At 43.0% G+C, this 25,515-nt stretch overlaps 1 long non-coding RNA gene across 1 annotated transcript in view; it reads left to right on the top strand.

Annotated features, from left to right (window-relative positions):
• The first annotated feature begins 20,033 nt into the window (after positions 1-20,033).
• The window catches only part of LOC113952176, a 36,595-nt gene continuing 31,113 nt past the window's right edge, over positions 20,034-25,515 (top strand). The window contains exons 1-3 of the long non-coding RNA XR_003529426.1: positions 20,034-20,110; positions 20,225-20,327; positions 22,344-24,712. This is a non-coding gene — a long non-coding RNA (uncharacterized LOC113952176). The remainder of the gene's footprint in view (positions 20,111-20,224; positions 20,328-22,343; positions 24,713-25,515) is intronic.

The following is a 25,515-nucleotide window of genomic DNA, read 5'->3' as shown; positions in this document are numbered from 1 at the left end:
CTACCAATCTAAACAGCAGGTCTAAAACAAAAAGGTTTTGTTATCCTAAGAAAGCAGAGAGTAAAATGATTTATCTTCCTGTTGGCTGCTCCATGATACCATCAGCTGAACAGGTTTCAGTGTTTAATTATTGCAGAGAACCCATTCATTTGGATCCTGTGTATTGAAAGACAGCCAAGAGGTAAGAAAAGAACAACTCATGGTCTTTAGGTCCTTTCATCTGCCAAAGGTTTCCAAAACAGAAATAATTCAGCTCAATCCTTTCTGGTGAAGGGGAATGAATTGCTGGAGGTCCAGTTCCTGGAGGAGGTTCGGGGTGTTCACCCAGCTCCACTCAGTCTCTCCCTGTGAAATTATGGCCAAAGTTGCTCCTCAGATGGCTTTATATTTTCATTTCTATTAAATATTTATTGTTCCTCCTCCTGCAAGGAACCATTATGTGGTAGACATCCTATATATTTTTCTCCTGGTTTACATGTGCTATTGCCTGCAATAAACATGCTCAATCATAAAAGAAAATCTAATTTCCAAGGTTGGTTGAGCGTTTTCTTTCCCGAGGTTTGATACAATTAGCATTTTTTATTTCCAAAACATGGTAATTTCCTTGAAAATGAAGGAAAAGTAAAGAGAAACAGGGCAGATATTTCCAAACCAATGCAGAAACATGACAGTAATAGTAATGCTGTGCCCTAGGATGCCTCTCCTGTGAGTACCTTAAAATGCAGGACATACATTAATTATAAATGCACCTTCCATACTATCTCTGAAGAAGTTCCTGCTAATTGAACTTCACAGGCAGAGTAACCAACTGGCAAAGGTGTGTGCTACAAACCCATCTGCCCTAATAAGTTCCTTAATGCCTTTATTGCCTGTGTCAGCAAGTGCAGTTTAAAACCAGAATTTTCCAGTGCAGCCTTAAGAGGGGGCCCAAGAGTGCCCTGTTGGAAGGGCTGGGACAGGAGGGAGCTTGTTCCCAGCGATGTGTTGAGGTCTGTCCTGCTGGTGGCAGCTCGAGCTGCTGCCCAGAGAGAGGGAGCCCTGGGCTGCTGCTCAGGGACTCTGCCCTGAGGCCTCAGACTCAGTGTTGGCTGCACCAACCAGGAAGAGTTTTGTCCCTGCCCTCGTTTGCTCAGTTCCTTGGCAGAGAAGAGGGTGGGGTTTGCTGCAGCCCTGAATGCAGGGCAGCTGCAGGATTAGGCCCAGGATCAAAATGTGGGCTTGAAGAGAGCCCAAAGCAGGAGCAAAAGTCAGGAATTGAAAAAGAGAGGTGGAGAGGGAGATGGAGAGGCAGGGTGGTTTTGCATGGTTGGATTGCTGATTAAAGCTCATCCTCAACGGGGCAACTCCTGTAAATGAACTTGGCAAGTGAGACTATCCTGGCTCTTCCAAGTGCAGCAGCTTCAGGGGCTGATTTTCAGGGAATGTCCCCAAGCTGATGAAGTGCTGGTGGGTTTTCCAGATTTCCATTTGCTTATTCACATGGAAACACAGGGGGTTGAGATTCAATTGGGTTTCAGCTTTTATTGCAAATTTAATCACAAATGTAAAGTAAGCAAGTACATCTCCCAGGTAATGAACTCCAAACCTGGCACTGTGTTGTCTTGGTGGAGTATTTCTTGCCCAGATTTATCCCATGTACTCATTAAACTGATCTAAGTGTTCTTTTAGAACCCATAGATTTTTTTACTGCCCTATTAAATCTAAATTAAATGCTTTTTGAGGCATTTATAGTGCTATCATTTGCTCCAGCAGGGAATATGCAAAAGAAATGCTTTAAAACAAATCAGGGTGTATTCTCAGGAACTCTTAAATAAAGGCAGGGAAAGGCAGTGCTGCACTGGGCATCACTGCAGGTGTCCCCGAGGGGCTCTGCTACTTGATTTTGGGGTTGCTGATTAAAAATTGAATTAAAAACTAAAGGAAGTTTGGATGGGAACCAGGAGCAGCTCCATCTGTACAGAGGTGCCAACAAACAGGGTTCAGACTGTGTTTGGGGTATTCTAGGCATGGATGATGTCCCAAAGCCACTCTTGTCAGGTCACTGGTGCCACTGGAGAAGGTGCAGAATGACTCTGTGCCTCTGCCTATTGCTGGCTGGAGCTTCCTTTCCCAGTGGGAATGCTCAGACATGGTGTTGCTGTTGCTGCCAACTCGGGTCTTTCCAGAGTTTAAGAAAGAACTGGAATTATAAAAGTTATAACCTGCTGCTATTATTACCAGCAGATTTTGAGAGGTCCTGTACACCAAATTTAGGATGTTGTCACCTTTAGGATTCTAGCTGTGGCATGGATGCCCATCCTACATTCAGGATGGAGGGAAGGGAGGTTTGCACTGCTTTAGGTAACTTTTTTCAGTGTATTGGAGACTTTGTCCTGCTCAGAAGCTCTCCAAGGGTATAAATCCTGTCCCTCCCAAAATCTCAGTGAGGTGGACCATTGCACCAGTGGGATTAGGATGTCCTTTGCCTTTTGGCCTCTGACATAACTGCCTGAATTATTAAAAAAAAAAAAAAAAGAAAAAGAAAAGCCAAATAGAAGGCAGCAGCAGCAGCACAGAAGGTCACAACCTGCTCATTTCATTGGCACCTGGGGCTGAATTGGTCCTTGGACTGATTTGCTTTTACACCACAACAACAAACACCTTGGCCCTGCCCTTGTCACTTCAGTGCTGAGGTTTCATTTCAAACCCACTTTTTTTAGTTTCATTGGAAACCTGCTTTTCTTTTTCCCTGAGTGGATGCACAGTTCTCCCTAATAACAGCATCAGGGTTACCATGGCTACAGCTTTCCACTGGTGAGGCTTAGAGTGTGAAAAAGAGAAGAATGACTCCCAAACTCCCTGTTAGATGTTATTAGGAGAAGCAGGCAGCGATGGATGGATGGAGCAGCTCCCTGGTGCAAGGACTCTGCTCCTCCAGGCACAAGCCTTGGGTTCCTCCATCAACATCCAACTTGTCTCACACAGTCAGGAACCAGGAGCAGGGGGGGGGGTTGGAGAGTTCTCTGCACTCAGGGCACAACTCGTGGTGTTGCTGCCATTCTGATTCATATACTCAGTTCTTCCACACCTTTTTGCCCTTTGCCTCTCTCTCTCCTGGACTACATGGAATTTGGAGGTACAGGGAATTCGGTATCTTTGATTGCCTGTTATCTCCTAAACAGTTAAATTTGGGGTTGTGTGAATTCCTGAAACCAGAGTATGAAGATTAGGGTTTGAGGGCTTTTTTTTTTTTTAAGTATTTAATATATTTCTGGGAATTAAGGCACTTTGGGGAGGGGGAAAAAAGGCACAAAACCTCTAAATGAACATCTATTTCCCACTGATTTCCCAGTGATACAATGATTGTGCTCTCAAGATATTTGAAAAAATAGCTGTAATTCCTTTAGAAAGTTCAGAGTGGGTGGTACATTTGTAGATTTTAGTGTCATATATTCCTGTTATTCGTAGTTTTTAGTGTTATATATCCTAATTTTGCTGGATAAGTGTGGAGGCAGGTTCTTGTGCAAAGTTTGGTCATTTGGGCTTTGAGAAGAGCAGTAAAATAGAGGTGCTGGGACAGTGAACTCAACCACAGCAAAGGGGCCTGAAGTTCAACCAGGGTGTTGTTGACAAGCTGATTTTGTGCAGGGCTGGCCAAGGTCTCACAGCACTCATGAATTATTCACTCCAGAATAAATGACACAATCTGAACAAGGGAAATAGGATAATTTGGAAAAAGAGGGTGTTGCTTCCACCATCCTAATTCACAACATCTGTAATTTTATACTTTGGAAGGGGTTTTTAATATTTTCAACGTTTCATAGGGGAATCTTTCCAGTTATTTAAGAGCTTAAATTGCTTGTGAAGTCCTGGCCTTTAACACTCAGATATTAACAGGTTGGTTTAAAAAAATCATATGTTTATAGTGATCTCAGAAATAATTTAAATTATATTTGAAAGTATTTAATTTAAATTATATTAAATAGGATTTAATATTCAGAATACATTTTAGCATTTGCAGATGTTTCTTGTAATTTTTAATGTGATGCCCTCAGGAGAAAAATGATGTGGTGGGATAATGTGAGCCCATGAGCCCAGGAGATTCCTTTAAAAACTGCATTACAGTGTTTGAGTCCAGGAGAAACTCTTAATTCGCTCAGAAGGAAAAATCATGAGTGTGGAGTGTCTGTGATTCCTGGCAGGTTTTGTTCCATGTTGAATGGGACATGGAATCCTGGATAGGTCCCTAAACCACAGGGGCTGGAACACCCCCCCAACCGTATGGACAGAGATTAATTGAAGGTTTATACATAATCAAGTGCTAGATATAAATGAGATTATTTGAGAGCAGCCCTAGATGGCTCTGAACTGTACTTTTAGAAGGAATAATAGTATTTTGTGAAATATTCTGGAGGGAGGAAACAGAGGCTGTCATCTGGTTGTTTGATTGTTTTATGCAGTGTACTGGTTCTTCCCCGCTGGGATCTTTGGCTGCACTTGGTGAATTGAATGTTCCTCAGTTGTTGTGGCTTTTTTTTTTTTGAGGATAATTTTTCTGAGAAGTCCAAGTCAACTCATCATTCTGGAGCTTGCTCCAATTCCTTGAGCAAAGTTAAAAAAATTATTCATTTGTGTACAGTTGGTAAAGTTTTAAGGCAGAGACCGAGAGTGCAATTTTGGAGATGAAAATGTGTTCTTTTTAGGAGAAAAATATAATATATCTGATGTGGAAGTGCTAGGAATTCCCACTGCAGGGTGTGTGAATTGGACAGTGCTGCAGTTGGTACTGGAGCTCTTGTACCTGGATTCCTGAGATGCCCCCAAAACCTGCCCTTTGAATACACCTCATTTGGAGAAAGAAACTGGAATATTTCTCTGTTGGGAAAACTTGTGTACGGTTACGTATCTTTATGACTTCAGAAATGAATGTACAACATTCTGGGGGAAAGAGCACAAACAAAAGGCTGAGGAATTGTCAAATCTGAGGAGAATGCAGCCCATCAGAGCTGCAGTCACGAGATGTTAATGACTGCGAGGAAGGCAACCACCTCCTCTTTGCTCAGTAAAGCTTTCCATCCAAAATTGCCATCTCTCTGGCACATACATAATAGAAGGAAGGCAAAGCACAATTGTTTTGTTTCCAGGAGGTTGGTCACGTTTGTGCATTAACTGAGTCATGCAAGAGTGTGTTTGCTCTGTAATAGGGACACAAACACAGACACAAACGCTTGGACAGGGACTCGGGAGACATTTTTGCCTCTTGACTTTCATTCCTTGAGTTTCTGACGTTATAAGAAATGTTATGGCTCCAAAGATTTGTTTGTCATTTTGAGTATTTTCAGGCCAGACCTTGAGGGCTGGAATTCTACACCTGCCAGTCTGCTGGGCAGCAGAGACACCAGGGCTGGATCTCCATGGGATCAGAGCATTAAAGTGCAGAGCTTTTCTAACCCTTGCTCTGACATTTCGATGACAAAAGCAGATTTTGGGTTTTGTGAGGGCCCTGGTCTGTGTGAGGAGCCTGTCTCTAACACTGGGCCTGCTGGGAGGCCCTGGGAAGGAACACCCAGTTTAAAATCTTGGGTTCTAGAAGGAGGTTTTCATTTTCATTTTGTTGTTGCCAGGACTATTCGGGTTCCCAGGTCTTGGTTGCTTTTCTTTCACCCTCCTGCTCCTCCACAGATCCAGTTCTCCAGCAGGAGAATTGGTGGGATGTGGTGAGATTGTTGCTGCTGTTGTCCCCCTCCTTCTCCTGGTGGATTTATCCATGTCTGTATTTGCCTTATCCATTCTACAAGACTTGAGAGAAGCCTGGACTGGGTGTTTAATCACCTTTTTAGTGTGATGTGATCAGTTGTTTGCCACAGGCAACAAGAACTTCACAAAAACCAACACTAATTGCTTTTTTTCAAATTTTGGGATCTTTATAGCTATATTTCAGTCATTAAAAAGTGAAAAATAAAAGAGAACTATTTATCTTACATGAGGTGACCATTAGATACAACTAAAACAGGCTTTTGAAGCTCTCCCAGCGTGGCCATTTAAGCAGAACATCCCCTTTCAAGGTCCTGGTTGATTTGTTTTTGTTGGGTTTAATTTGGCAGCCAAACTCGCTGTATTCCCCCTCACTCCTGGTTCTGCAGCAGCTGCTGCTCTTCCCTGATTCATTATTCAGGAGATCATTAGTGCTGTTTGTGGGAACTGGCCTGGGGAGGGCTCCCCCTTCTCAGACCCAGCTTGTTTTGGGGATGTCTTTGGGAAGGATCTCAATTATCCTTTGGCCTCAGGTGGGGCCTTTCCTGGGAACACGGGCTGGTGTCGCTGGCCCGGGAACAGATGGCTGGAAAACTGTGGATGAGGAGATTTATCCCCAGGGGCAGGAGCAGGAGCCAGGACACGGGCTGGCACACGGATCAGCCCTGGCTGGCAGGTGCTGCCTTGGTGTGCCAAGGCCAGGATTCCTGCTTTTTGTGATCCTTCTCATTCCACTTCTTTCCACTGAAAGCTGAAGGACCCCTGGAAGAAAGTCAGAATGTCTTTCCTTAGTCAGACTAAGGCAGAAAAAGGGTAAATTTACACTGAGGGGCATTTAAAAAAAAAGTTTTGAAGATTTGTCTTCTTAATGAGTCACAAATTTATTTTGATTCCTTTGAAAGTGTTGGTTCATTTGCTCACATTTGCAGCATCAAATCCTCTGCTCCCTCCTGACTCTTAGTGGTGTTTAAACATCTCTAACACCCCTTTCATGGGGCCTGAGCCTTGCAGAGACCCCCAGATGTTCTGCTGAGCCTTCATCCTCTTATTTCTCTGGAGACAGCTGGCTTCAGGATGTCATTCAACTTTGTAGTCAGATGACAACATGTTTTGGATGTTTGCAGATGTTTTGGGAAATGGGGCAATGAATTTTGATGTTTTGCTTTTGGTGGTTTTTTCCCATTCTCTCATTATTGCCTGTTGAGCAAATCATAAATAGGAAAAGTTATAGGAAATGCAGTAAAATGGGGAGGCAGAAAGCTGCTCCTATGGCTTGGGCATAAAATTCACCCCAGAAACCTCAGACCTTTTCCTTTCTCCATCTGCTGCTTTCTCAAGTGCAGAAATTCAGAGCCCCAGCGTGAAGAACACAAGTCATAAGAAATTGGAAGCAGGAACTCCCCTTGTACTTCCCCTGGGTACAATAAGAGTAATTGTTCTGTGGAATTCTTGCAAGGACAATTCTGTTTCCCATTTTACATGTCATTGTATAGATGATGCTTTGTCAGAATTCCCGTTTAGTATCAATTATGTCCATCTTTTATTAATAAGAAATTACCTCTAAGGTGAATAGTCTCGACAAGCAGGACACACAGATGATTCTGCTCTGATAAAAGGTGGTTTTTTTAAATAATTATTCTGCTTAAATTACTTTTTCCTGACAATGAATATTAACCCTTCTCACTGCTGTCATACAACAGCCCATGTCAAAAGCCAGGCAGAGATCTTCAGATATTTAGAGACACTTGGAGAAGTCCAGCTGTTGTCTTGGCACCAACCTCACTTATCACTTCAATGATAAATGAAGCAGCAGAGCAAAAGCACGTGTTGAGTGTTAACCTGGGCTGTGAAATCCCCACACAAACCATTTCTAGCAGTTTCTGTGGGCAAGGATATTCCAGTCTGCAGGGCCATTGTGTTGTGGTCAAGTAGAGGAACTGGTTTTAAATGCTGGTACTCACCTTTCCAAGGCATAATTCATTTATATATATTTAACTTACTGCAGGAAGTACCAGAGGAGGTTTCTTGGCTGCCTTTGTTGCTACCACCACCAAAGCTTGTTGAGCAGCAGTAGAATCACAGAATTCCAGAATGGTTTGGGTTGGAAGGGACCTTAAAGCCCACCCAGAGCCACCCCCTGCCATGGGCAGGGACACATTCCACCATCCCAGGTTGCTCCAAGCCCCATCCAACCTGGCAAGGGGAGAAGTGGGAGCTGCAGAATCCTGGAAGAGTTACCTTTATGGTACTTTACATACAGGGTCTTTGCTGGTTCTCATTGTGAATAAATAATTGGAAGTAAAAAAATAAAAGAGAAATGGGGCGTGGCACAAAACATTTAATAGATTTCCATCTTTAAAACAGCCAGAAATGTTAGAAATCCAGGTTTTTTTCTGAAACAATATCCATTTCCCTATTTGTATAAAACATTTCCATATTAGTGGAGCCCTTTAAATTATGCAGTTGTTTTTCTTCTCATTGATTTTTCTCTTTGAGCATGATAAACATTTATTTCATGAACCTAATTTTCTCTGAATTTAGTGGCAAAAACTTCTCCACAAAAACATGTGAAAAGACCCATCAGTGTGAAGACCTAAAGAACCATTAGTTAAAGTCCATAGAACTGTACTAATAAATAGATACCAGATCAATCTTGCGTGCAAACCACGAGAACATTCATATTGTTGGCTCAGCTTCAAAATTAATGGGCTTTGCATTGCTTTGTAAAAAAGCAATTAATGACCTGCCTTTGATCAGTTCACCACAGACATAAAATGAACTGGCTCTGGAAAGATGGAGAGGAGTAAAATCAGGAGTTTGTTGATAAAGCTCTCAATTCTTTCAGGATGAAAAACGAGCCAGATGTGAAACCCTGGTCACACTGAATTTCGTGACAGTTTGCATTCGGGGGAGCAGAGTTTAACAGCACTGGGGTGTTGGGGAACATGTCATTCCATAAAGCCCTGTTAGGAAAGTTATATGACCACCTTTTTCAGTGGAATCAAACACAGGAAAACTCAATTTATGCGTTGGCAAAGAGAAATTATTTTGCAATGCCCAATCCTATTTAAGTCTGCTTGGACAGAGCTGCTCAAATTTTAGCCCTTTAGTTCTGTGCAGTGCAAAATGCTGGTGGTTTTGCTAAACCTCTTGTGCCTACAAATCCAGCCTAGGAATTATCAGTATTCCCACAGTCTATGATTCCTTACACAGTGTGCAAACAGCTGGGATGGGGATGGAAACCAGGAAGTCCTGAGCACAGCACGGCTCTGCTTGGCCCTCTGGAAACACATGAGCAAGTGGAAGGGAGCAGGGAATGAAATCCACAGTATTTGGGTTTATTTGGGGAAGTTTACTGTTTCCAAAGTGAATGCCAGGGATGCTGTAATTAATTAATCTTTTATCTCCCTCGTTCTCTGTAAAGCCAGTAACTGCACACAGGCAGTAAAGGATGTTTGTTTGAGCACAGCAAGCAGACAGTTATTTCTTGGAAAAAGATCCTTGTAGACACATTGTCATTCCTTCAATAAACACTCAGAGGGAGCAAGTGGAGCCCTTGATTTCTCTCTGCTCTCCCTCATCCTGGAGAGTCTGGGTCAGTTTGGAGTCTATCAGGTCAAATATATATTCAGGGCAAAAACTGACAAAGAATATGCTGGAAAAAGTGGTTTTCCAGCTGTGAGCAGCTGTTTGGGTGGATTGTTATTGTGTGCAGTGGAATAGCTGTGGGCAGCAGGGCTGGGAAACAGGGTCAGCTTTGTTCTGGGGGGAGAACACTGGGACTGGATTGAGGAGTTGCCTCTCTTGGTTATTTTAGTGCTTTGCTTTGTTTTGTTTTACTCCATTTTTGGCCAGACAGATACCTGGTGAAATATAACAATTTCTGAGTCTGGATGAGCTCTTTGCCTTCCTTCTCTCATTCATAATCCTGGAAATCCCCATGGAAATCACATCCACAACCTCAACACTGCATCTCCTTAAGAGCAGAGAATATGATCCCTTGTCCTAAAATCACTTTATAGAAATGTGGTGTCTCTCCATTCACCACTGTTTGCTACTTCTTTTGGAGTGATTTTGGAGCAAGATGAGGACGTGATAAATGAGTAACTTCAGTGCAGTTCAGGACATGTTTCTGGGGCTGGCACAGCTGAGGGATTCTGACCTCATGGCCAATGAAGTATCCAGCATGTCTTTATAGCTAAAGGTATGGCCCCATTCTGGTATTCCTGGGAATCCTAATGCTGGTGGAACACAAAGCATCTCGTGCAATCCAAGTTTGCCTTTTCCTTTCCAGCTTCCTTTGCTTCCCAGCCAAACATGGATGATGGGAGGTTTTAAAGCACAACTGTGCAGCTTCACTTCCTTAACTCCACTCTTGTATTTCTCTCCAAGCCTTTCCAACGTGAACCACCCTTCCTTTGCTGCCCTGCACAGACCCAGGTGGGGATGGAGGGGATTATGGATTTCTTTGAGGGCAAGATTTTGGAGACAACACCACAATGTTTCACGTTGATTCATCTCTGATAACATTGTTACTTCTTGAGGTATTCCAGAAATCTCCTCCACTGTACTATAAACCTTAGGAAGTTTTTCTGTTTTAGGGATGGAGTGGGACACTTCGTAAAGCTATTATTTAGGAAAAAGCCTCTCTAGTGTTATAATTTAATATTATTTGAGGTTAGTTATAAATAAACACTAACACTCATGTTAGTGGGAAGAGAAACAAAGTTGGAGAGCTCATTTTTAGACAAGAGGGATATTTTCTTACTTTTTGCAACAGAGTAGCTGGAATCTGTTGGCAACTGGGAGCACATGGGTTATGCCCAGGTACCATGTCAAAATGGGGCTCCATCCACACCAGTGCATGTAATTATCACTTCACCTGCTCAGCTGTTCCTCTGTGTGACCATATGAGTCATCTGGACAGATGATGATCCCTGTGGAATTCTTCTGCAATTCAATGGCTCTACAGAGAAAAATGGATGAGCTTTTAGTTCCAAATGATGGGAGTTGAATATTTGGTGATGTATTTTCCTGTGAAAAAGAAAACAGCCTCATTCTGTGCCCACTTTCCCAGCCTTTTCTCGCGGTGTTTCCTGATGAACAAACACCACCAGAAAAAAAGCAAAGTTTGCATCACTTTCTTTAACTGAAGAATGTGTCCCCAGTTACTGAACTTTGAATATTGTGTTAAATATCTTGCTATAAATTCCAGATAAGCCAAGTCAGAAGCTGAACAGCTGCCATACAGAACCTTCTGCCGTGGCTATAAAAAAATGGACTATTTCTGAAATAAGACCGTGTATTTCCTCATGCCTTGCCACACAGACAGGTATAAAAATACACAGTAAAAACCCCAAAGCATTGACTTGTAGACATACAAGAGCCAGTTGCTGACTTGCTCTGTATTGCCTTTTGCTCAGAGCAAAAAAAAGAAATCTTGCAAATAACCTTTGAAAGCTTTAAAGTTATTCTTGGTGCCAGCAGAGTCATCGTCGAATCAAAACATTTCTATTCATTGTGTGCAAGTGCAGTTTGTGGCCTTCGGACCTGATGAACAAAAATTCCATTGAGCTTTTACTTTTAATTTGGCATCTCTGTGAGCAAAGATCTCCCTGGGGACTGGCAGAGGAAACCTGAACCACGATCTTGGTTTCAGCTGCAATGCAGAAATGCAGCTGCTCCTGGTCACCTTCAGGAACAGACTGGCTTTCCTTAGACTTCCAAAGTCTCCTGAGCTGGGAAGAAACACAGCCTAGAAAGTTTAAGAATAAGAAAGAACAATCCCTTTCTTTAGAGGAGGGGCTGTTCCATCACCCTGTCAGGAGGCAGAGATGTGGGAAGGATGTCACTCTGGGATGGCTGGTGCTTGTGTGCCAGTCCTTGTGTCCCATCCCGCAGTGGTGACACAGGATGTGTGGCAGGTGCATCTCCTCACCCCTGTTTTCAGAGGAAAATCTTTCCCAAGGGGGAAAGCTGGTAATGCACAAGACTCATCCCTTAGGTTGTACCAACTTCAGGCAGGTAGAGACTGACAGATCCAGGGGTTTCTGGACTGTGGATTCGGTGGGAGTCAGGTGCTTGATACATGTGGAAAATTCCTCTTCCTCAACTTGCAGCTTTACCCCATTATAGCACCCTTCAGAACTCTGCCTCTTGACACTTGCTGGGTCACTTTATCCAGCAGGGCTCTCAGGGTGGTTATTGTGTGTGTGATCCATGGCTGCAGTTGGAGTGGGAAGCAGGGCCTGGACTGTGCAAGCAGAAGATTCAAAAGGAAGAGACTATTCCAGCTTGGCACAGTTCATCCCTTCGATTGCCAAAGCTGCTGTTCACAGAGAGGAAATGCAGGAGTGACTCGTGTTCCTCACCAGGAGGCCTCTCAGGGCATTCCTGCAGCTCCACAAATGTCCTGGGTCCCAGTGGCTGTGCTGTCCCACTGCTGAGGAGACACTGGCTGTGTTCCTTTGCCCTGTGCTCCACTGCTGAATTCCATCACCTTTCCTCACTCACAGACAGCAATTAGAGCAGGGCCGGCCCTGGCAAACAGGGCTCGAGGGGGAGGGAACTGAATAACATGTCAGGGTAGAGGCTAGAAGGGAGCTAATTCTTTCCTGCACATACATTTCCAATCTTTCTTACTTTTTTTTCCTTTATTTTTCTTTTTTTCCTCAAACAATATATTCACTGATGTCACCACTACTACCTTGTATCTGTCAAACCCTGCCATCAGTCAACACTTAATTCCTTTGCTTATTTATGAAGTTGAACACTTTAAAAACCCAGAGGGGAGATCAGAATGTGTAATGAATGAAGAACTGATGTTATCTGTCAGTGAAGTGAATGGGACATGGATTCAGGGATTTCAGTGGGAGCGGGACAAGCCCAGGGAGGTGAGGAAAAGGCATCAAGGTGGGGCTGCTGAAGGATGTGTTGACTTTGCATGGATTAAAAAGGGCTGGTTTGATATTTTGTGCTCCCTTAAGTTGTGACTGAGCAGCTGCACTTAATCCTGAACTGAGCCACATGACCATTCCCATGGATTTCCGTGGATTGATTTCCGTGAAGAAACTCAAGCACATACATTTTTGTAGAATCCAGAGCTTTATTTAGGATTCTGTTTGGAAAAATAATCCAGCCAAGTGTTATTAACTCATCGGGTGGGATATTTCCAGCACAATTTATTTGGGTGCACAGAGAATAAATATTGAGTTACTGGTGCCGTCCCCCACAGCCCGGGGAGTTGTGCTCATCAATAATAACAACCCAGCCACGCTGCCCAAACTCCTCACAACTCCAGGGAAGGACCATCTTCATTCACAGCTGGAAAGGACTTCAGATGAGGTGCCTGAGGTCACAAAGTAACTGCGTTAGGTCTGAAACCAGAGCTGACTGCCAACCCAAAATTGAAATGTAATTGTCTCTGTTCAACTGTAACTTGATTTTCATCTCCTTATTAATGTTCAGATTTAATGGGTAAGAAGGTCAAATCTTTCTGATGGAAACATTTTTAGTCAAATTCACTCTTTTTATCTAAAACTCATTTTTAATTGCTGACAATCTAGAGCTCCACTAATTGTGACTAATTGTGCCGCTCTGTTGTTAAAGTAACTTCAATTCTTTATAGATTTTTGATGTAGTATTTAAAAGCGCCGCTTAAATATCACTTTTAAATTGTCCCCTTTTGATCTCTCACCATCTCCTGCTTCCTTGGAGCGCCTCAAACCCACTTGGAACAACAGCAAACACAACAGTGACTCCAAACCACACGTGGGGCTGGGAGGGACGTGGTTTCATCTGATTACATGAATATTTTAGTGGAAGCAGTGTGACAAACTGGAGGCTGATTGCAAACAGTCCCTGACTGTACAGAATCCTGGCACTCCACTGCCTCTTCAGCTGCTTTAAGGAGCCATCCCAAATCTGCAGGAAAACTTTAATTTTGTAATTTAAATTGCATCACTCACTTAACGAGGTGTTTAGCTGATTGTAATTATGAAAACACTGTGATACACTCAATAAAACCTTAGAAGACCTAGGACAGGGTATATTACCAATAATATTCCTTATCATTTTCACTACAGTAATTTATTTCAAACCAATGAGAATAGAACTGTTTTTCTTCAATTACAAAACACTTTTGACTCAATCAGATTCTCTTCCCAGAGATTATTATGACTTTTTTTTTATTGTACATCCCTCTGAAATGGTTACTTTAATTATGGATCTTGATTTAATAGATGTAAGACATTTTGTAGCAGAAACCTTTGCTATTTATAGAATGACTTTCAGTGCTTCCTGGGATGCTGCAGTCAGTTCTTAGCAAAGCTCAGCCTAATCCTGCAGTCCACAGCTGTTCCCAGGTTTAGCAGCTCAGAAATGCTGAATAATGAGGATCTTGCAAATGCTCTCAGAATTTTGCAGGGGTTGCTCTGGGTCACTGTTACACCTTTGAAATATTCAAGTGAATTGCTACTTTTATTGGAATTTGGATGATGAAATCAGAGCTTTCCTTTCCCTGTTCTCTTCTGGCTTTTCCTGGAGATCCAAGAATGCCTCCAGGTTCGGTCAGAACTGGGAGCAGATGTTTACACTCCTCAAAACAAATTATTTTGTCTCTGCAGAGTAAATGCTTTAGCAAATGTGCTGCTCTTGCCTGAGTCTGGGATAGTTTAAAAATTCTTATGGTGAAATTGCACTTTCTATGGTTTATAAGTTCTACGAGAGGGAAATGTCTCCTATTCACCGTCATTAGTGGTGTAAACACCACCATTGTTTATTACTTTAATGGAGCAGAATTTAGTCTGGAGTCACAAACTTGACATGAGATTTGCAATTGTGATATTATCTGAAAGTGGTGCTCCAAAAACTCGCCGTTCAGGAAGTTAATGGGAGTTGTTCCATCATTAGTCACAGACAGAACATTTATTTTTACATGTTTATTCTTGAACAGTAAATCCTGCTAACTTTGTGCTTCCCTCAGTAGGGTTTTAGTGTTCTTTGGGTTTAATTCTTAGTTTTAGTATGTCCTGTTGGTGGAATTCTCTGTCACTGTCTCTCTCTGCTGCCTAAACCAGCAAGTTTTGGGTTTGTTGTTCATATCTCCAAAAGGAATTTTGAAGATTGTTGGAGTGTTTGATATGTTCTCTGTATCAGATCCTTACAGAATTTATTAACAGACTTTCTAATTGATTTAATTCTTGAACATGTCTGAAGGGATCCTGGCCACACTTCCATGAGAAGTAAATAAAAAGATATCTATATGAAAAATAATCCACAGTCACCTTAATCATCTGCTTGAATTGTGCAGGTGAGCCTGTGGAGGCTGGGGATGATTGCCTGGGAACCAGTGTAAATGTGACTGTGTTACTGGGTTCTGTCTTATCCCCAAAAGCTGGGCTTAGAGCCTAAACATTCCTTGGGACTGCCAGAGCTCTGTGGGACAGGATGTGACTGAGATCAGCTTTGAAATGATGATGGTTTATTGTCCACACAGGGGCAGCTGCTTGACTGGTTCAGTCCTTTTTGGGTTAGACCTTGCCTTTGGTGTTTGGTTTTGTGGCTTTTTACTGGTTTCAGCTTTCCTGCCTCTCTCTCATAGGCTAAAACCTCTCTGGCAGTTCTGTGCTGAAAAAAACCCAACCCAAACAAACCCAGAGCAAACCAAACTCATTTTGGGGTGAAAGTGGGTTGGACTCCAGGGTGAGCTCTGAGCTCTTGGTTGCTCTCGATGGCCGATCGAGCTCTGAGCTGAGGAATCTGCCCTGGAGACCACAGGGGGTTGTTTTCATGGAAACTCAGTTTAATACCCTGTCAGTTTTGTTTATTATTTTAATGCAGTAAAATTTATTCTGTAGTCACAGACTTCACACTAAATTCACAATTTTAAAATTAATTGAAAGTGCTGCTCCAAAAACTCGTGGTTCATGAAGTTAATTGGAGTTTTTCCACCCACCCCTTGGCAGAACACAGGGAAAACTGCTCTGAGGTGCCAGTGCCCCCCACTTCCAACAAGGTCGTCAGCCTAAAACCATCTCCTTGCAGTCTGAAACCATCCCCATCCTAAAGCAGGGCAGTGTCCTTCTCCAGCTGTGCTGCTGTACTGGTAGAAAATTGGGAATATACGGGGCAAACTGCACGGAGATGAGGATTCTCACTGCTCCTGGTGGTCAGGAGCTCTGTCACAAGTGATGTGACACTTGTTGTGCCCTTTGTTTTCAGTGAGTCTCTGATCAGGAGTAGAGTTGAGAATACCTAATTTGTGTGATTGTTCACCCTGTGAGACAGCAGTAGCAGGGCATAATTTGCAAGTGTTCTATAGGTAGAAATGTCTTTGCACGAATTAGGGACCGAATAAGTAGAATTTGTTCAAATCAGCTCATGGAAAAATAACGAAGAGGCCAAATGAACCCATTGAATACCCCGTTGAACACACTTCCCCCATGTGTAGTATTTATGATTTCAGTGCTATGTCACTGGTATCCCATCCCATGACAGGATTTTGGGGAGTCTGTGGTCTTATTTCTAGGACAATAATCTCCACTAGTAAGCACCTGGATGTCTGGAGTTATGTGACTACATTTCCCTGGCAGAAGGTGTCTCTGTGGGTTTTTTGCAGGATGAGGGAGGAACAGGCAATCTGGGAATGCAGCTTCCTTTCAGTGCTGCCTCTCTTCCTGTAGGGCTGACAAAAATCATCAGTTACTGCTTGTTAATGCAGCACCATTGCATTGGAACATCCTGTGCTGCTCCAGCTTATTTATTAAGCCCCACCTAATCAGATAACAGGAAAACATTCCATCCTGGTGGAATGTTCTCGTATTCCCTAGTGCTGTGCGACGTGCTGGAATCCTCGTTCTGCTGCGGGTTTTGGGGCATGGAGAGGACTGATGAGAGCACTTCTCCTGCCAGGAGGCTTTGTGGCTCTGCCTCTGCTCCAGGAGGCTGGAAGGTGCCCAGTTATCCATCCCAGCTGTCCAGGCAGTGCTGGGTGACCTCACCTCAGGCTCAGGAGCGAGGAGGTTCATGGTGAGGGATGTGCCAGGCTCTGGGGGCCTGTGGGGAACAAGAGGAGGGAAGTGAAGGGATTCTGGATCTGGTCACCTCAGATGACTCCTGGGAAGTCAGGAGTTCCTGCCAAACTCGGTGGCAGTAAAGCAGCAGAGCCCTGGGGGAAGGACGGGGGAGAAGCAGTGACAGTGGTGAGTCTTTGATGGGCTGGTGAGCAAATCAGCCCCTCGGCTGCTCCAAAGGTCACACTGCGGAGCTGCCACAAACCTCCTCCTTCAAAGTTGTCTTAGAAGAACCTTCTAAAACCCCAGTTCAACCCTGTATGTTTTTACTGCATACAAGAGCAGCAGATATTCTCCCAACACATCCCACAGAACTCTCCCCTCCCTGCTGCATGGGAATGTGGGATCTTCCTCCTGCCTTTGAGTTCACAGCACCTGTAAGGACACAATGGGCTGGAGGAGTCCCACAGCTCCAGCATCCAGAAGGCTCTCAGGGACCCTTGGAGCTGGATGGAACCAATTGGAACCAACTGTGGGCATCCCAGCCTCTCCTCAGAGCACCCTGCACAGTTCCCAGTGCTGGCACCCTCCAGAGTCCTGGGGGTGACCCTCAGCCAGCACAGACCCTTCCTCCCCTCTGACCCCCACAGCAGGGTGATGGTCACCCTGCTCCAGTACTTCCCACCCAGGGAATGGCTCTTGGGATCCATCCTTCTCCTCACACCTCCTGGGAGCCAAAGGCCCCGGGGGCAGCAGGTTCCTGAATCCCTGGTCCTTTTCTTTGTCCTCCTCCTCTGCCACCTCTCTGTGGGCACAGGCACTGCAACTGCGTGTAACCTCTTTGAGCCACAGACTGTGTGTTCCTGTGGTTTTCTAGGGCTAAAAATCACATTTTAAGAGATGATAATGTCTCAGATAAGAGATGTTAATCTATTCTGTGAAACCCACGTTCCATTTCCACTCCGTTTTCAACAGAAACCAAACACATCCCATTAAACCCAATAAAAGCTGTAACCAGGTGCCTTGACAGGGCACATTAGAAACACAGCTTATTTTCCCCTCCTCAGATGAACAAAAGGTTTATTGATAATATTTCCTGTTAGCCTAAAGCATCTCTTTTAGGAACAAGTGTCTCTCTCGTGGCTGTTTATCAGCATCACATGGAGCTGAAATGTGCCCCGAGCGGGCCAGGAGTGCTTTTGAACCCACGCTGGGTACATTTAGATGTGCATATTATGCAGGGCAATAGGGCAGCAGACTCAGTGGAGTAACTTCAGAAATAACTGAAAGCAGGGCCTGTTCCTGGTACTTCGTAAATAGCAGCAATAACTCTTCAGGTCTCACACATTATTTCAGCTTTTAATATTCTGCTGGGCCATTCTGTGGCCAGGAGTGAAAAGTGAAATCCTTTCAGATCTCTGGTGAGCAGAAAGCTTGAAGGGGTAAATCTGAGCTAAGGAGGAATAATTAACTTTTTCAGAAGTCGCTTTCACCCAGGAGAATTTAAATCATACTTTTAATCTTTCAAATTGACCCTGAACCTTGCATTCATTTTATGTTGTATACTGTAGTTATATAAAATTATGTGTTACAATATTTGAGTAAGTAGAGCTGCACTGTGGACAAAATGAAGTGTGGAAAGTGTTTTGGAGGAGATAGAAGCAAGTTAATGGGAAGTATATGAAAAATCTAATCAATAAGATAACAATTTCCAAATAAAAACATGAACTGCAGGAGAGTCCAATAAATCCCATCAGTTGTGTGGAGCAGCACTATTGGATTAAATTGCATAGTGGGGAGAAGCAGAACACATCAAACACAAGGAATTAATTCTGTCTCTCTCAGTCACTTACCCTGGTTTCTGTTGGAGGTGCAGGGATTGGTTTGCCCTGCCAAGGCTGGGAGAAGGAGGAGAGGAGCACAGGCAGAGCGGGTTTGCAGTATCACCCTCTGCCTTTGCAAATCAGCCCCCAGCACACCCTCAAACAGCCTTCTGAGCCCTCCTAATGCACAAATTGGGGCTGATGTCACATCTCATTAGTGTTGTCTGGGCAAGATTGAAATGTTTTCCTCCCTGATAGCAAATTCCTCATAATTTACCTGCCTGAGACACGAAGAAAGAAATTAGAGAGAGTGATAGTTTCTTCTGGAGTTGCTTAATATTCCCTCAGTGGCATTTAATTCACTTTGCTAGAGTGGTGCATTTTGAAAGATTCAATGTGTGCATATAGTGTGTATGTATAGATATATACACCCTCCCTCCAAAATTAATAGACTCCTCAACCACTTTAGTTCCTTAACATTCCAGGCCATTCCCCAGAACCTGGAGTCACTTTGGTGAATTCCACGGTGCTTCTTAGCTGGAGGATCACCTCCTAAGCAGTTTTATTGTCCTTTTAATGTCTGAACCTGAGGATATTAGGGCTGTAAAGTGATTTATAATGATGTGCTAAACTGGAGTTGTTTCAGTCATTTTTGTTAAGGCCTCTGTGGTTGAAATGGAGGTTTCCTGGGGCTGTATTTTCTTGGAATATACTCCCTGTGCCTCTGCAACTCCTCAAGAAACGAGGATACAAACCATCTGGTAGAGCCTGGAATGCAAAAGTGCTTTTTTAACCTCTCAGTGATAATTCAGATGTTTTACAGCAGCATCTCCCAAAACACCGAGAAAATCTTCTCTAGTTTTATTGTGTGTTATTTCTCATAGTAAAATGATCTGTCAGTAACTCGAGTGATTAAGTTACTGTTGCTAAAGAACTTTATTCCCTATCCACATTTTCCTTCCTGTGGCTCCCAAAGAAAAGACCATTTCCTGTGAGGTGAAGTTGGGTTAAGCTCATGTGATTTTATTTCCATATATTTTTCTGTCTAATTGTCTGTAGGACAGTCGCTTTTAACAAGATTTTTACACATGGAAACGTTAATATCTAAATGTGGGGAAAAGCACTTTTTGAAATTCAGGTGAGGCTTTTCAGTTGTATTTTTCACACTGTACCAAGAAGCCCCATTTGTAGGAATCTGTAGTTCTAAAGCTCTACAGGACCTATTATTTTTTATTATCCATTAAGTGAATCACAGATTCTTTGGAGAAGGAGCAGTTCTTTGGTGAGTTTGGGTCACAAGGCACATCTGTGCCAGGCCAGTGTAAAAAACCAGGATAATTAACAAAACACAAGGGATAATGTACAGGGTTTTTTCAGTTACCTTTGAAACCATGAAAGACCAATTCTCTTCCAGTTCCTAAATGCTGCTCAATGTTCAATCACTTATAATTGTACAGAAAATCAAAGTGGAAGCCACGGAATCAATACCTTCGAAACCAAAGAAATCTAAAAATCCCTGAGCCTGGGAGATCCTGAAAAGAAGTAAAAGACACTGCTACATATTCATGAGGCTTTACAGAAATGAATCTGAGTGATGAAAAGTGTCTCTGAGTGTAAAATACCCACGTTCATTAATCTCTTTTCAACACTCCACAGGGCAGCAGAGCAGCTTTTTGGGAGCACAGCTCAAGGAGAAGGAATTCTGTCTCCAGGGCCATCCCTGGTTGTTCTTCAGTGGGTGTGAGCAGATGCTGCCCAGGTAGGATCCACCAGACAAACGTATTTAGAGCTCTGCCAAGCCCAGGATAACTAAGGAAAAAATAAGGGGTTTTTGTGGGGTTTTTTTCATTCTCTCTCTCTGAGGAATTCATGTTCTATTTCTTGTTTAAAAACAATCACCACTATGAAGAGTTGAACTCCACCAGAGACTTTTGGACCATTTTGGTGGTTCTAGGAATGGAGGGTCATCTGAATATAGGGAAAAAAATCTCACAAAATAGCAATTCCCAGCAATCTGTTGAAATTTAGGAGAGTTCTTGTGATAACAAGGCCGTCGGCTGCCGCTCTGGGTGCCATGGAAACAGGGGAGGCTGCTTTCAATCCATTCCTAGGCCAGAAAAAATAAGAAAAAAAGAGAATAGGCTTTTGTGGGATGACTCATTATAAGGACTTTTCCCACCTCTTTTATCAGTGCATGTAGCTGCTGCCCTGGCAGAGGGACTGAGGGGTGTCCCAGGGCTGGTCAGTGCCTGCCAGAGAAGGAATACTGGGGATTTCTGAGTCTCTGGGCTCCTAATTTACGAGGGAGTTGAGGATCAAGTAGTTGAGGGTATTTTAAAATTAATTTTCAATTTAATTTTTAAGTAAATTTTAAATTTTAAATTAATTTTTTGATTCTTTTCCTGTTCATACTGAGCAGGTTAATGCACCATGTCTGGTGCTGTTTCAGTGCCAGTTCCACAGCGCTGGCACACACAAAACTCTGCCCATCAGTGGCAGGAATAATGCACCATTAAGGAATAATGAGCTCTTCCTTCATCCTTCTCCTGTGGACAGCCTTGGGGAAGGAAAGTACAGAGTGAAAGGTGAGGGGATTTCTTTCCTCTAATTCTATTTTTGGTCCATGGTGCAGCCTGAACTGCAGTTTGGGCTCCCTGGAGCTGCAAATCTTGGGCCAAACCCCTCAATTCCGAATGATATTCCATAGGAGAGGGGGAGGAGCAGGCAGGAGAGCATTTCAAGAGGCCCAGATTAGTTGTGCTCCTGCAGAACTGAGCGTTTTAGAAACACGGAAAGGTAACAACCTCGAGCACCAGAAGATTTGATTTTGCTGGTGTTGTTATTTCCTCATTTAAAAGTAGCTACAATGCACTGAGAAACTTGCAGGGGATGAATTCTGCTGAATCCCAGTTGGTTTTGCACTGAGGGATTTCCTGGCTGCTGTAGCCAGGCTTATCCAGAGGGCCGGGAAGAGCCTGTGACCCCAAAGAGGGAGGAAAGGGAAAACACTGACGTCACCGTGAACTCCTGCTTTGGTTTTTGTACTCAGATACCCCAAATTTTAGATATTTTTATGTGTTTCAGTGCTCCCCTCCTCCATATTCTCAGTAAAACATCATAACAAGGAATTTCTCACTCCAATGACGGGAATCAGTGTGATGGTTTTACCATTTGGAGCCTCATAAATGTGTTGTGCAGAGGATTGGAGTTGTTGTCCTGGAGCTCCTGTGATTGCTGCACTAAATGTACAAAATCCATGCAGCTATTCATATGTTAAGTTTTATGGCTCTGAGGGAACATCTGGAGATTTCCATTTGGGGTTTCCTCAGCTTTCTTTGCTGGGCAGGATGTGGGATTTCCCTCCAAACTCAAAGAATGAAAGCAGAGATGAATGTGAGGTTTTTGTAAGACAAAATGATCCCATCCTTATATAAGATCTATGACAAAAATCCAGATTTCTCTGCAAGCTGCACATGGGTTGTTTGTTCTTCATGTTCCTCGGTAATACAGTAATTTGTTATGCTTAAGCTGATGTTTTTCCAGTTTCTTTACATTTGACTCACATTGTTTCTGTGCTTACGTGGAGATGAAGCCAAAGAGACAGATAATCTGGAGCAACATATCCTTGTTCTCTGTGCTTCATCCATTTATTTCTGTTCTCTGTGATTTTCAGGGTCTATTGGAAAATAATTTAAATAAATTGGCACATACAAAGCTTGAAGGAAACCTAAATAACTTTAGCAGGTAACAGGAAAAATGTTTTTAAAACTGACAGGTTGCCACTGCAGAGCCTTCAGCTGATGAGCTGCTTTCTGGCCCACTGGAAATCAATCACACTGGAATCCTTGGGAGCAAATCATCGGATGGAACGTGGGAAAACTGGTCTTTGTTGGGATGTGGAGAGAGTTTGGGGAGAACAATAGTGTTTATTTACAGATAACTGCCAAGATTGGCTGTTTGGTTCCATATTAGCCCTGCCAAGTGTCGGTGTTTGGAGGGATAAGGATGTGGGTGAACTGTGCTGGAGTGGGAGATGGCTCTGCTTTGGGCTCTATCCAGCGGGATGCTGCCTTACCCAACAATCAAGGTAGGAAGTCACAGGAAATCCCTGGGGTGGGTATGTGCTGGCTGGAATCTCCAGGAAGGAGGAGCACGGAGTCCACACTTTATTTCCATAGGAAATAAGAATTCCCATATAAAGGTTTGGCAGGGAGAACTGCACACACACCTGGCCATAAATTTAATCCCATCAGATGAAGTTGGTTTTTTGTTTTAATTTACAAATATTTGCCTTTTTTCTTCTCTTTCCTTTCTTTCTTTCTTTTTTCTCTTTTCTCACTTAAAAAGTTTTCTTTGAGAAAGATTTGTTTAACTCTGCTCAAAGCTCTCCAGATACTTGATATCCTGACACTTTTGTGATATTCTAGAACTCCATTAAACTGTTTCATTTTATTCCTGCAAGCCCAAGTGTGCAAAGCAAAATCCTTGGTTGGGGATTTATCCCCCCTTTCCCCAGTATTGTGGGTTAACACAAAAGCCACAACTGAGCTCTGCATCTGCCAATTATTGAAAGATAAAATAGCAATTAGAGGGGGTGAAGAAGAAGGATGACAAACCTTTGACATATTATCGTTCTTCCTGCTGGGAGATGATTATCCAAAGGGAGCTGGAGCTGTGGGAAGCCACCCAGCCATCCTTCAAAATGGGAATTTTGTCACTCACTGCGGATTCCATTCCTTTCCTGGGCTGGGATAATTCATTTATTTCAATTAATGGGCGCACTTGAGCTGACAAGATATTCACTTGTTTCTTTAGTTTTTGCATTTTACTGTATTTTAGTGTCTGTGACTTGTCTCAGCATTGATATTTCTGGTCATGACGTGTCTCCTGTGACAAGGAAGGTCACACAACTGGAGATGCATCATCCATCCTTCAGGGCACTGAGAGGTTCTCAGCCCTGCTTCTCTGTCCCACTGCTGCTTGTCTGCCCATCTGGAACACCCAATTAACACCTGGGCTAATTAACAGTGCTGGGGGGGCCTCTTCTATTACCTGTTATTGGTTTCAGCAGGGATAAATCACACTGAACACCACAGGAATTGTGCCATGCGGGAGAACATAAAAAAATGCACTTGTAGATTTAAATATTCGTAAAATTTTTAAGAGAAGATTTTGTATAGTGAATAAAACTGATATTTTACTTCTTCTTTGTAGACCACTAACAGGGCAGGCACTGTGTACCTTGGGCTCAGTGCAGGGACAGTATCAGCTCATGGAGAAATAGCTGATTGGTATTTTTTTTAAGTTTGGTTGTTTGCTGGTTTTGACAGTGGAGTTTGGCCTTTTGAAACTGTCCATTTGAAAGGTATTGGTCTGTACAAAACTGCAGATGAAAGGTTGGGTGCAATTATTCCCCATGGATTATCTCAGGGCAAAACACTTGGTCATTGAAGTCATGGATCCACAAACTCTTTGTATGATCACAAACAGCATTACTGGTTTTTCAAATCAGCTCCTAAAGCTGAAAATATATGATTTAATTCCTGTATTATTTCCACTTTCATGCAGGATCAGGTTTCCCCTTGTTGAAGAATATTTCTTTTCAATTTAGGTAATTTTTTTATAGAAAAAAAAATTCCTTGTGCTGGGAGCTGCTTTATAGAAGGAAAATTGCCTTTCTCCTCATCAATTTTTCCAAGCCTTTTGCAAAGATGAATTGGGGACTGTATTTAACTAATCACATGTTATTCCAGTTTTGTAGAGTAAATACACAGACTGGCAGTGGGACTTGAGAAGTCGCCACAGTTTCAGGGTTTCTGAAATCATCTTGAAAAAAAAGAAATTGAAATTATTTCGTGTTTCCCACCCTGTGTTGCTTTGAATGCAAAATCTTGGTAGGGCAAGAGGTAATATATTGATTTTCAGGGAATTCCAATCAGAGATTGTTGAGGTTTGGGTGTTTAGCAATCTGTCTGACTGTGCCCTCAGTGGTGTTTGGACTAAAGGATCCTCCTACCTCATCTTTTCCAGCTGTCCCTGAATTATCATCAGGAAGAAGGTACAGAACTGCAGATGTCCAGACTGTGAGTTGGTCACATGTATCATCTGCATGCTCCTGATCAGCCAAAAATTATGAAAAGCAAGGTAAACAGTTGAGGAAATGTTCCCAAAATTGCCATGAGCTGTCTGCCCTGATGGGCTTTATTTAAATGTCACCAAAAAATAATGTTTGGATATGATAAATGAGATGCCCATTTCAGTGAGCTCACACACCTAAAAGCAAATACTGCTGCCCATGCAGTTCTTAAATGGCATTTCAAAGAATTGGATCAGTCTTCCTCAGAATTTACAATTATGCAGAGAAAATAGATCATGCCTGTTGTGTTTTTATCCCATCCTCCTTTGTCCTCATTTAATGTTGGAGATCAGTTTGACCCTGGCTGCAGCTTCCTGAGGAATCCCCTCTAGTTCTTTTTCTTTGATGTGCTGCATACATTCCTTCTCCCCACCTTTTCCTAACCCTGTTGAAACCTCTTGCTGAGAGAACCAGGGGTTATACAAACTTCCCTCTACCTGAGAAGATCAGTGGTGAGCAAGAAGCAAAGTGCTCCAAAAGGCAAGATATGGGTCCTGCCTATTGCAGTGGTATGTGGCAGGGGGGTGGTTAGTAGGGCTTAGATTTTGAAGGCTGCAGCACCAGGATTAAAGCCTGGAGTGGTGCCTTGCTCTGCTGGCAATTCCAGGGAAAACAGGTGTGAAGAAACTGCTCTTTAGACTCTCCTCAGCAGTTTTTTCTGGAGGAAAATGAAGATATCCTGGCCCAGGGCTCCCTTCCCGTGGCATTTTACTTGGAGGCAGAAGGAATGTGCTGGAGGTATTTGGACACTCTCCTTTTATCAGGAGCTGTCTCTCCTATTTTGCTCATTACCAGAGTGATGAGCCCTGTT

Source organism: Corapipo altera, unplaced genomic scaffold (genome assembly GCF_003945725.1).
Source record: "Corapipo altera isolate COAL_440 unplaced genomic scaffold, ASM394572v1 70, whole genome shotgun sequence".
Taxonomy (NCBI): domain Eukaryota; kingdom Metazoa; phylum Chordata; class Aves; order Passeriformes; family Pipridae; genus Corapipo; species Corapipo altera.
The sequence above is the reverse complement of the archived record's forward strand: the minus strand, read 5'-3'. Positions and strand labels throughout refer to the sequence as shown.